General features: G+C 44.6%; 1 long non-coding RNA gene across 1 annotated transcript in view; it reads right to left on the bottom strand.

Moving 5' to 3' along the window:
- Positions 1–451: 451 nt before the first annotated feature.
- Positions 452–12,101, bottom strand: part of LOC134928253 (uncharacterized) — an 85,544-nt gene continuing 73,894 nt past the window's right edge. Inside the window, exon 3 of the long non-coding RNA XR_010177871.1 lies at positions 452–654. This is a non-coding gene — a long non-coding RNA (uncharacterized LOC134928253). The remainder of the gene's footprint in view (positions 655–12,101) is intronic.

Genomic DNA, 12,101 nt, shown 5'->3' with positions numbered 1-12,101 from the left:
GGTGACCTCCTCGTGGTCTCGAGCGTATGCTACGCTACAGCGAATCATTCCCCTAGACATAACCAATAACGTGTCCTGTGATCACTGGGCCGTGAGCGAACGTGACGCTTGAGCGTCTCGCCTACGGCTGAGCGATCGCTACGCAGATAGCGTACCATTACGGTACTTCTTAAGTAAACAGCGTACAGTGTTCTTAGCTTCATAAAGGGTTGTTTATACGACAAAGGAATTTAGCATTGTCAATTGGGCTCGTCCTATACTTCTCATATCTGCACTAGGTAGATCAGCAGACATTATCCCTCCAGCAAAGGGTGGGAGGTTGTCTCACAGTGCTGACGGGATAAGCGTCTGCTTCGCTTAGATAAAGAGTGCTGAAGGAACCCGGTAACCGGAGGTAAGAACAGTACGCTATTGTCTTTGAAAATCTGGTTTTTATTTCAATTTGGTGCCAACTACACACTCAGGCCTAGAATAACTTTAGGAGTTTTGAATGATGACTTTCTTTGTGACAAGAGGCCGCATGGTCTGTCCACCATTTTGTGTGACCCTCATGGAGGTGGAAGGGGGAGGAGCAGCGGCCATTTTGGGAAGGTCAATTTTTTTTTTTTCTGAGCGGCTGGTTTTCAGTTGACTCAGGAAACAATCAGCCATCCACTGTCAAAAAGAAATCATCATTTAATGAGTTTTTTTTAATGCATTTATTTAATCTATATCATAGTCAATCATAAGTAATAGTGATTGGTACTTATATGTAATATCTATATGCGTGTGCTTACATCAATGTATGTTATTAGATTAAATTTAGAATTGCATTTTCATCTGTGTAAGTTTCACATCTCACCTTCCTGTTTGCCATTTGCATTGATAACGTGCTGAGAAAAAACAAGCACACAGCATAGAAGATACTGTGTGGTGTTTGGTAAGCGTTTATATAGTGAAATATCGCTTATAGTAAGGCGATACAGAAGCCACAAGACAATAGCACACATTTGTTCAGTTTCCAAAATTTAGTTTAAATACCTTACTTTACTGTAACGCCTCTGGGGAGAGCTATCAGACTACGGGAAATGATTTTTCTGATCAGAAAACTATAAGAATGATAGTGGGTTGAAAACGGTATGAGTGTATTGAATCCCGCTTTGTGGACTTTGTGATCTATGTGATAAAACGGTATTGAATTCCGCTTTGTGGACTTTGTGAACTTTGTGATCTATGTGGAACGTGATGAGCACGATCTGAGTGAAAACGTGCAACAGAGTGTGATAAAGTTTTCGTTGTATTACGCTCTGGCTGTTTTGGAGCACAGTAGGGAGACTCCAATGATCCTACCATTTATGGGCAACAAGTGTCTATAAGTGGTACGATTGGACCGCACGGTTGTATGTGTGACCAATAACGCAACGTGATATGAGGTCGTATATCCATGCGTAAATCATGCCCTCATACGTGTTGTAGGGAGCACATGCAAGCGTGATTTGTGTAAAGAAAAAGGAAGGGAATTTTCTCAGGAAAATCTCTAGAGATAGGGCCTGCAACGGCTACACGTGTCTGCTAGAAGGCGGACCGGAGATACCCGGAGCAGAAGAAGTTCAGTGGAAGAGCTTTAAGGATTTCCAACGAAGTTCTGTGTTTGGTGCATTTTAGGAAGTTTTTCTGTGTTAAAAAGGTCCACAATGGCAGCCAAGTGCACAACACAGAGACGGTCGGAGGTCAGGATTCAGACTCCAGAGGCTTGCAGACCCCGAGGGTCTGCTCGGTTAGTAATGTGGGGGAAATATGGTCCCCACACTGAGACCTTTTGTGATGAATGGACACGAATGACTGCGGGGGATAAGGCACCATTTCCCGGGATAGGTAGTTTTGACTTAGAGGTGTTGCATAATTTAAGGCAAAGGATCAGTCTCATAAAATCCTGGAAACAACGAGTTAAACATGATGATTGTTTGCAGTTATGGCAACAGGAAAGTGAAATGCAAAGAAATGTAACTTACATATCTAACTTTCATCTTGAGAGGAGAGACATGGCATTGAAGAGGATTATGGTTGCAGAGAAATGGCACAATGTTGTACGATAAAAATGCACTTAGTAACTGTATTAAGAATGAAAGTGTTAAATGTAATAATGTTTATGAAAATGAAAGTGTAAAAATTACAAATGTTAACCTGTGCAAGTCGCACCCCATGTTAAACTTCCCTCAGGATTACCAACAAGAAAGTGAGCCCAGAACGATGTCGGCACCTCTTAAAGAAGCCATCCTACAAGACATCCAGGTGGACGCGACCAAATTGGTAAAGGCAATAATCAAACCCCCTAACGGAGGGTCAGGTGAGGTCGTGTCCACAGGTACGTACAATGTTTTATATCACGCACAAACAAATGTACCCCATATTGTAAGACCAAAACAAGGTGATGTAATTGAGTTTAGTCCTGTCAGGGTGATCACAGTCCCCAATGGGAAGACTGACGATCAGGGAATCATTCCCGTCAAGGACAGTGCAATGCGCCATCCCTGGTCCCGGACAGAATTGAGATCAATCATGTCTGATTACCCAGATCCTAGGAAAGATCTAACTGTATGATCAAAGATTCACAGAAGGCATATCAACTCCCTAGACAACGACATAATCATGGTATCCAAGGAACCAGGTAGGTACAGGGAAAGCGGTTGAGGGTGATGAGCATCCAAACGTTTGAGGAGGCATCAAATCAACCAAAACCCCAGGCCATTGGCACATGGAGGAACTTAAGGAGTTGTGATCTGTGCAAAAGAGAACTGCAATAACCCACATAAAGTTAGACCCCCTAGACATGAAAATGAGCAAAAGTTATGACACACCAAATTACAAGCAGGGATCATATAGGAAGAATTTTGGGCCACACCCATAATATATAGTTAGGAAAGGTGATTATTAGGAATGGAGGCAAGCCTGAGGTAACGGTTAATAAATTGGGAGGTCATTCACTGAAGACACAGGAATGACCAGGTTAAACGTTGTAAATGTATTTGTGAAAAATGTTTTTTCTTTCTCTCTCTATCCCCATCTCTGACGATTATTGGTAAGAATTCAAACATTGCATATTCGCTTGGTCCTTGCAGAAGTCTACCAAACCCCAGCATGACCTATCCACCACAATGTATTCTGGCCAGATACAGACAGTGGAATAATGCAAGTGCTGGTGGGGAGGGACTGCTCAAGGAAACCATTAGACACGTAGATACGACAGCCTAATAAGTCTGACAATGTTTTTCTAATGCTAACAATGTTTTCTTAATGTTGACAATGTTTAAAAATGTTTTGTTTCTCTTTTCTCATTGGTGGTTATTGTCGAGTTATGTAATGTATATATGCACATGAATTGTTCTCTATCTCTTTTGTTTTTTTGTTGTCTCTCTCTTCCCACTCATGTTTCCATGGTTTAAAGATGGTATGTCATCCCTCAGTTGGACCAATGGTAATGCCAGATTTTTTCTCCTTACAGAAAGATCGCCGGTTAGGAAGGAATATTGCATCACCAGAATGTTCGTTTGGAAGACTGAGAGACAGCACCTTTGAGAGGACAGCAGAACAAGAAGAACAACAAGACGAGAGAACTTATTATCGTAACAAGTTCTCTCCCCCTCAAACTGTTTTCTTATACCCCCTTTACAAATTTCTTCTTTTCTCCTCCTGTAAGATGGACTTGCCCCAAGAGACTGTGATATGGATTTTCCCGTTAACCATGATGTTGACCAGAGCAGTCTGTTTCGGTGAGAGTACCAGTGAGGTCGAGAAAGGATCCAGAAAGGTCCTGATGACTGAGACGGAGGTGTAAATTTCCAATAGCAACCCAATCACCAAGCAAAGGCGAGTACCGGGCACGATCTAACAACCATGTTATCTGTAAACATTTTCTTTGAAGGATTGTTAGTTCAAAAAGAAAAACTGTATCTGTAGGCTCTGTGACAATGGTTGAAGATGGATGCATAAAGAAATGCCAATCCAGTCTTAATATCCATATGGACCGGCATCCATTGAGTGACTATCACTCCTTAGTGGGTAGTGTGTTAAATAAAACTGATTGTTGGGTATGCTCTCAAGTACCTCAGGGTCATAGTAAATCAGGGCTAGTACCATTTCCTTTAACATTAGGGGAGGTACTTGAGCTAAGTGGTGGGAGACCGGTGGACAGGAGGTTTAATATCTCCAGCCCTCCTAGTTTGAAGCTCCACCAATACCATGTGGATAGGTCCCTCATATGTTTTAACATCTCCAATCCCAGAAAACCGGGAAATTGGGAAGTGTCATGGAGCAACCTTACCATGACCTTTTCACACAGAGCAGATAGAATGCCTACAGATACAGAGCTCGTACGCCACATAGCCAGTAGAGGAAAATCTTTCCGGTATCGATATACCTTAGGGAATAAGATTACTAGAGTTGGAGAGGTATCACCAGGATACTGCGCACATATCGTACAAACCGATACGTGCATTAAGCAGTTGGAAGAATTAGGGTCAGGAGATTTCACCTGGAAGGTTTGTAACATGGTCATGTCCTTCTCCGTCCCTTATGTTCTCCCCGATGATGCATATTTCATATGCGGGAGAAAGGCGTACAAATGGCTTGCCCCAAACTCTGAAGGATTGTGTTATATTGGAAAAGTATTGCCTGAAGTGATGACTGTTACACATGACAAAATGAAGGACATACACCGTGGTGCCCAAGCTCCTTATACTCACACTCATTACGAGCACCGAGTTAAAAGACAACTGTCAGAAAGGTTAGAGCATCCGGCCTCTGATCTTATCCATGAATCCACCGGGATTCAGGTTCTGGTAGCGTTAGATTTCACTCGTACCGCTCGGGGAGTGATGAATTATAGATACATTTCCGCACTCGCCAATTTGTTAGATAATATCACTGAAATGTATGATGACACGTTTAGATACACTGGAAGAGAACTTCAAGCTTATAAAACAGAACTAGTTCAGCATAGGATGGTTCTTAATTATCTTACAGCAGTAACAGGCGGATATTGTGTTACATTGGCAACACAGTACGGCATAAAGTGTTGCACGTATATCACAAATAGCACCGAGGATCCGGTAGAGGTCATAGACCAAAAGATGGACGATATTCTCCAATTGAAGTGGGAATTTCGTCGAAAACACAATCTCACCCTTGCTGCTGTAGGTAATGAGCTGACTGGTTGGGTGTCATGGTTGAACCCGCGAAATTGGTTCTCCGGTTTAGGAGAGTGGGCTCAAGGAGTCATAATGGATGTTGGAAAGTTTCTACTATGTATCTTAGGTGTCGTTATATCGATTGGATTGATATTTAGATGCGGGCAGGCTTTAATGAGGTGCAAACAAAGTACAAAAGTGATGAGCTTGAGGAGTGAGGAAACTGTAATTAACCTGGATTTGATTTATGACCCAATGATAGAAACCAGAATGTGATGAAAATGCGATTATACGGTCCGTTTCTTTCACCTGTTTTTCTGCTTTTCTCCCAGATACAAAGACCCCCTTGGACGAGGAAGCTGACGAGACGAGATGTATACAGACAACAGACAAGCACCAAAGAAGAAGATTTGACAACTTTAAATATGGACACTTGATGAACTTTGCCATGGATCCCCAGTTTCCCTAGTATCTTTAAACTCACGCTAGCCCAACATTTTTGTAAATCTGATGGCTCAGACAAAGCTATTTGCTCATGCCTAAGGAGCAATACAGCGCAAAGAAGACGACTCTCAACAGATACCGAACACAACCTCAACGACAGATGTACATTTCCCTGACATAGAATATCATTGCATTTTCCATAAGTGTTCTTTATCTTCATCTCTACAACCCTCAGGTAATAACACACATAGACGATAGGGAATACAGGCACAGATATCAGCAACCACATACCTCCCCCATTCATGTATCACCAATTAAAATGTGCATCCCCATTTTGTTACAACCACAGCCGAAATGAGCTCGGTAGAGTTTGACAGCCCATCCACAGACCCTTAGTACGGGATAAGAAGGAATTCAAATGTATACTTCGCAATACCTCGAAGCTTGATGTACAACACGTACGGCACGATGATACATGACCCCCCCAAACATGGATTCATACACACATGCTTCTGCTATCTCACTAGGTCATACCCTCTTCACACCTTCTCCTCTCTCCTCCCTTACCCAACCATTGAAATGTATTAACCCCTGACATATATTTTTCTCTTTTTGAAATGTTTTAGGAAGTGGCAGTTATTGGTGACTGCCAAAGGGTGGACTGTCAAAGTCAAAAATATTACATAGAGAGACCATATAAACTGCACACATATAAGTCGCTATACTTGCAAATATGCGCAGCGAGCACAGCAATATATGGAAACACACGCATTTGCTCGGACATGGCACAGAGATGGATTCGGCACTTGTTTCATACAGTACATGGTTATAATAATGAACAGCACCAGACACCAAGGAGATTTAGAATTGGCTAATGAATTAATGTCATGGATGTGTATCATTCGAACCGAACCAGATAAACACATCATGTTTGGTATTGAAGCAAGCAGAATCAGGTGTGGGTTAGTTTGAGGCCTGTTGTGTTGTTGTGGGACATTGCAGCGGATAGATATGATTATATGTATAAAAGCTAAGATCATATTGTTAGAATAATGGATGCTCAAAACAACCTTTTACTAAGTTTTCAGGGCTGAACCTGATTAGCATATATAAAGAGAATGGTGACTCAATACAAAGGAGAAAGAAAGACCCCTCCCCCAGGTACTGGTCAAACAGGAAGGTAGTGGTCAGGTGTGGCCTCAGAGAACAGATGTAATGTAGCTACACTCACAGACACACACACAGCTACCTGGCACCAAGCAGCATGGCGGCTGAATCCCCAGGACATCTTCCAAACTAAAGGCTAAGTATATAATCACATGGCTATAGAAGGAAATATAGACATATTGCTTTCTGGTTTAAATAGGATATTGTAACTTGGCTGTGATGATTGTTGGGTGTTAGTGTTGGTGCCCTGTGGAATCTGTGATGGTAGCTGGGATCTTGTTAATCATAAATACCACCATGCAGTACTTTTGAATATGTGCTGGTAGCAATGGCAGGCTGATACTTGTGAGTACCTGGTGGTCTGGTCTTGTGATAACTCATATGCTCTGGTTATTGAGATACTGAAGTTGTTTGGGATGTGAAATTATGAGATGGTTCTAGGAAGTTGGATTACATTGTGAAAGGTGTTTTAGATGGTTTGGAATTGTAAAATCAGAACATATGCATTGTTTTGAGGCTTGGACATTTTGGAAGAAAATGGAGTCTTGTGTTTTCTGCTATGTGATTGTGGTTTAGTATAGAGTGCCATGTGTTTGGACCTGCAAATCTAAAATGGCTGCTGCTGGATGTCTTCCCCTCCCCCTTTCAGCCATGTGGTGTGGTCTTTGGAATCAAGTGGAGGTTTCTCAAAATGGAGTCTAGCTTCCATCCCATGCTGTATTCAGCATTGACTAACTGCGCAGCGATTGTCTCTCACATGTGTAGTTTTATCTGCAACCATGTTGTCTCTTATTTAATGTTATCATGAGCCATTTCTCTCTATCTCTCTCTTCTTCTCTTCCCCTTCCATTTTCCCATAAATAGTAATTGTATTGTATTGTATTTCTTGTGTAGTTATCTGGTTAGGAAGTCTTTGTTATATTGTAGTGTATCATTTGTACTGTTATCCCCTTTTACAAGTATATTAGATATAATACAGTTAATAGGCCTTGGAACCTAAACCAGCATCTGTGTATTTTCTATAGTGATAAGTGTTCATTTGAGCGTCGGTGACGCTCATGCAGCTTTGTAGATAGTCAGGTTACACAAGGTTGCACTTACACCCTGTACTCACATTAAGGTATTCAGTGTATTTCATTGGTATAAGGTTTTAACATAAAGGTATAGTGTTGTAAGCGTCTGCATCGCTGGTGACCTCCTCGTGGTCTCGAGCGTATGCTACGCTACAGCGAATCATTCCCCTAGACATAACCAATAACGTGTCCTGTGATCACTGGGCCGTGAGCGAACGTGACGCTTGAGCGTCTCGCCTACGGCTGAGCGATCGCTACGCAGATAGCGTACCATTACGGTACTTCTTAAGTAAACAGCGTACAGTGTTCTTAGCTTCATAAAGGGTTGTTTATACGACAAAGGAATTTAGCATTGTCACAGGGCCAATGCCATGGCTATTTCTGCGAGACGAGCTCTATGTACCCGCCAATGGACAGGTGATGCAGACTCAAAGAAGCATATGGAGGTTTTACCTTACAAGGGTGAAGTGTTGTTTGGGGAAGGGCTCACGGACCTAGTTTCCACAGCTATCGCGGAGAAGTCTACCTTTTTACCTTTTGTTCCCCAACAGCAAAAGAAAACTCCACAGTTTCAGATGCAGTCCTTTCGGTCGCATATGTCCAGAAGAGGTCGGGGCTCCTCCTTCCTTGCCAGAGGTAAGGGTAGAGGAAAGAGAACGCCTGCTTCGGCTAGTTCCCAGGAGCAGAAGTCCTCCCCGGCTTCTACAAAATCCACCGCATAACGCTAGGGCTCCCCTAAGGGAGTCCGCGCCAGTGGGGGCACGCCTTCGACTTTTCAGCCAGATCTGGGTTCTTTCAGACGTGGATCCTTGGGTGATAGAAATTGTTTCCCAAGGCTACAAGCTGGAATTCGAAGAAGTGCCCCCTCGCAAATTTTCAAGTCGGCTTTGCCAGCTTCACCCCCAGAGTGGGAAGTGGTGTTAGCTGCACTTCAAAAGCTGTGTCAACAGCAAGTGGTTGTCAAGGTTCCCCTGGTCCAACAGGGAAAAGGATACTATTCAACCCTGTTCATGGTCCCGAAGCTGGATGGTTCGGTCAGACCCATTTTAAATCTCAAATCCCTAAACCTGTACTTGAAAAAGTTCAAATTCAAGATGGAATCGCTCAGAGCTGTGATATCCAGCCTGGAAGGGGGGGATTTTATGGTGTCACTAGACATAAAGGATGCTTACCTTCATATCCCCATATATCCCCCTCATCAGGCGTACCTGAGATTCGCTGTACAGGACTGTCATTACCAGTTTCAAACGTTGCCGTTTGGGCTTTCCACGGCCCCGAGGATTTTCACCAAGGTAATGGCGGAAATGATGGTGCTCCTGCGCAAGCAGGGAGTCACAATTATCCCATACTTGGACGATCTCCAGATAAAGGCGAGTTCGAGAGATCGATTGCTGAAGAGCGTGTCGCTCTCTCTGAGGGTGCTGCAACAGCACGGTTGGATTCTCAATCTGCCAAAGTCACAATTGGTTCCAACGAATCGGCTGTCATTCCTAGGCATGATTCTGGACACAGAACAAAAGAGGGTTTTTCTTCCGTTGGAAAAAGCCCAGGATCTCCAAAACATGGTCAGAGACCTGCTAAAACCAAGAAGAGTGTCTGTTCATCAATGCACTCGAGTTCTGGGAAAAATGGTGGCGGCCTACGAGGCCATCCCCTTCGGCAGGTTTCATGCGAGGACTTTTCAGTGGGATCTTCTGGACAAGTGGTCCGGATCCCATCTACAAATACATCAGAAAGTAACCCTGTCCCCCAGGGCCAGGGTGTCTCTCCTGTGGTGGCTGCAGAGTGCTCACCTTCTAGAGGGTCGCAGGTTCGGCATTCAGGACTGGGTTCTGGTGACCACGGACGCGAGCCTCCAGGGGGTGGGGAGCAGTCACACAAGGAAGAAATTTTCAGGGACTATGGTCAAGCCAGGAGGCTTGTCTACACATAAACATACTGGAATTGAGGGCCATATACAACGGCCTACGACAACGGAGAATCTTCTTCGCGACCTACCGGTTCTGATTCAATCAGACAACGTCACAGCCGTGGCTCATGTAAACCGCCAAGGTGGGACAAGAAGCAGAGTGGCGATGGCGGAAGCCACCAGGATTCTTCGCTGGGCGGAAAATCACGTAAGCGCTCTGTCAGCTGTCTTCATTCCGGGAGTAGACAACTGGGAAGAGGACTTCCTCAGCAGACACGATCTCCATCCAGGAGAGTGGGGACTTCATCGAGAAGTTTTTGCAGAAATAACAAACCTTTGGGGAGTTCCTCAAATAGACATGATGGCGTCACGCCTCAACAAGAAGCATCGGAGGTATTGTGCCAGGTCAAGGGACCCTCAGGCAGTAGCGACAGATGCCCTGGTGACACCTTGGGTGTTTCGGTCGGTCTATGTGTTCCCTCCTCATCCTCTCATCTCCAAAATATTGAGAATCGTAAGACAAACAGGAGTACGGACTATACTCATTGTTCCAGATTGGCCTCGAAGGGCCTGGTACTCAGATCTTCAGAATCTGCTCACAGAAGATCCGTGGCCTCTTCCTCTCAACAGGGGCCTTGCGTGTTCCACGACTTACCACGGTTGCGTTTGACGGCATGGCGGTTGAACACCAAATCCTAGCTGGGAAAGGTATTCCAGAGGAAGTCATCCCTACTCTGATAAAGGCTAGGAAGGAGGTGACGGCGAAGCATTATCACCGTATCTGGAGGAAGTATGTATCTTGGTGTGAAGCCAAGAATGCTCCTACGGAAGATTTCCATCTGGGCCGATTTCTCCACTTTCTACAGACAGGAGTGGATATGGGCCTGAAGTTAGGCTCCATTAAGGTACAGATTTCGTCCCTCTCTATATTCTTTCAGAAGGAATTGGCTTCTCTCCTAGACGTTTGTGAAGGGAGTGCTGCACATCCAGCCTCCTTTTGTGCCCCCGGTGGCAACGTGGGACCTTAACGTGGTGTGAAGTTTCCTGAAATCTCACTGCTTCGAGCCTCTTCAAAAGGTTGAACTCAAATTTCTCACGTGGAAGGTGGTCATGTTATTAGCCTTGGCATCTGCAAGGCGGGTGTCCGAATTGGCGGCCTTGTCTCACAAGAGCCCCTATTTGATTTTCCATGTGGATAGAGCGGAGTTGAGGACTCTTCCTCAATTTTTACCTAAGGTGGTTTCTTTGTTTCATATGAACCAACCTATTGTGGTGCCTGTGGCTTCGGGGGACTTGGAGGGCTCCAAGTCCTTGGATGTAGTCAGGGCCTTAAAAATTTATGTGGCCAGGACGGCTAAGATTAGGAAGACAGAGGCTCTGTTTGTCCTGTATGTAGCCAACAAGATTGACGCTCCTGCTTCTAAGCAGACTATTGCTCGCTGGATCTGTAACACGATTCAGCAGGCTCATTCTACGGCGGGATTGCCGTTACCTAAATCGGTAAAGGCCCATTCCACTAGGAAGGTGGGCTCTTCTTGGGCGGCTGCCCGAGGCGTCTCGGCATTACAGCTTTGCCGGGCAGCTACTTGGTCGGGTTCAAACACTTTTGCAAAATTCTAAGTTTGATACCCTGGCTGAGGAGGACCTTGAGTTTGCTCAGTCGGTGCTGCAGAGTCATCCGCACTCTCCCGCCCGGTTGGGAGCTTTGGTATAAACACCATGGTCCTTACGGAGTCCCTAGCATCCTCTAGGACGTAAGTGAAAATAAGATTTTAAACCTACCGGTAAATCTTTTTCACCTAGTCCGTAGAGGATGCTGGGCGCCCGTCCCAGTGCGGACTTATTCTGCAAGACTTGTATATAGTTGTTGCTTACATAAGGGTTATGTTACAGTTGGCATCGATCTTTGACTGATACTGTTTTGTTCATACTGTTAACTGGTTGCATATTTTCCAGGTTATATGGTATGATTGGTGTGGGCTGGTATGAATCTTGCCCTTAGATTTACAAAATCCTTTCCTCGTATTGTCCATCTCCTCTGGGCACAGTTTCTCTAACTGAGGTCTGGAGGAGGGGCATAGAGGGAGGAGCCAGTGCACACCCATACTAAAAGTTCTTTATAGTGCCCATGTCTCCTGCGGAGCCCTTCTATACCCCATGGTCCTTATGGAGTCCCCAGCATCCTCTACGGACTAGGTGAAAAAATAAGAATTTACTCACCGGTAATTCTATTTCTCGTAGTCCGTAGTGGATGCTGGGAACTCCGTAAGGACCATGGGGAATAGCGGGCTCCGAAGGAGGCTGGGCACTCTAGAAAGATTTAGGACTACCTGGTGTGCACTG

The sequence above is a fragment of the Pseudophryne corroboree genome, chromosome 5 (genome assembly GCF_028390025.1).
Source record: "Pseudophryne corroboree isolate aPseCor3 chromosome 5, aPseCor3.hap2, whole genome shotgun sequence".
Lineage (NCBI taxonomy): Eukaryota > Metazoa > Chordata > Amphibia > Anura > Myobatrachidae > Pseudophryne > Pseudophryne corroboree.
This window is presented reverse-complemented; position numbering and strand designations above follow the sequence as displayed.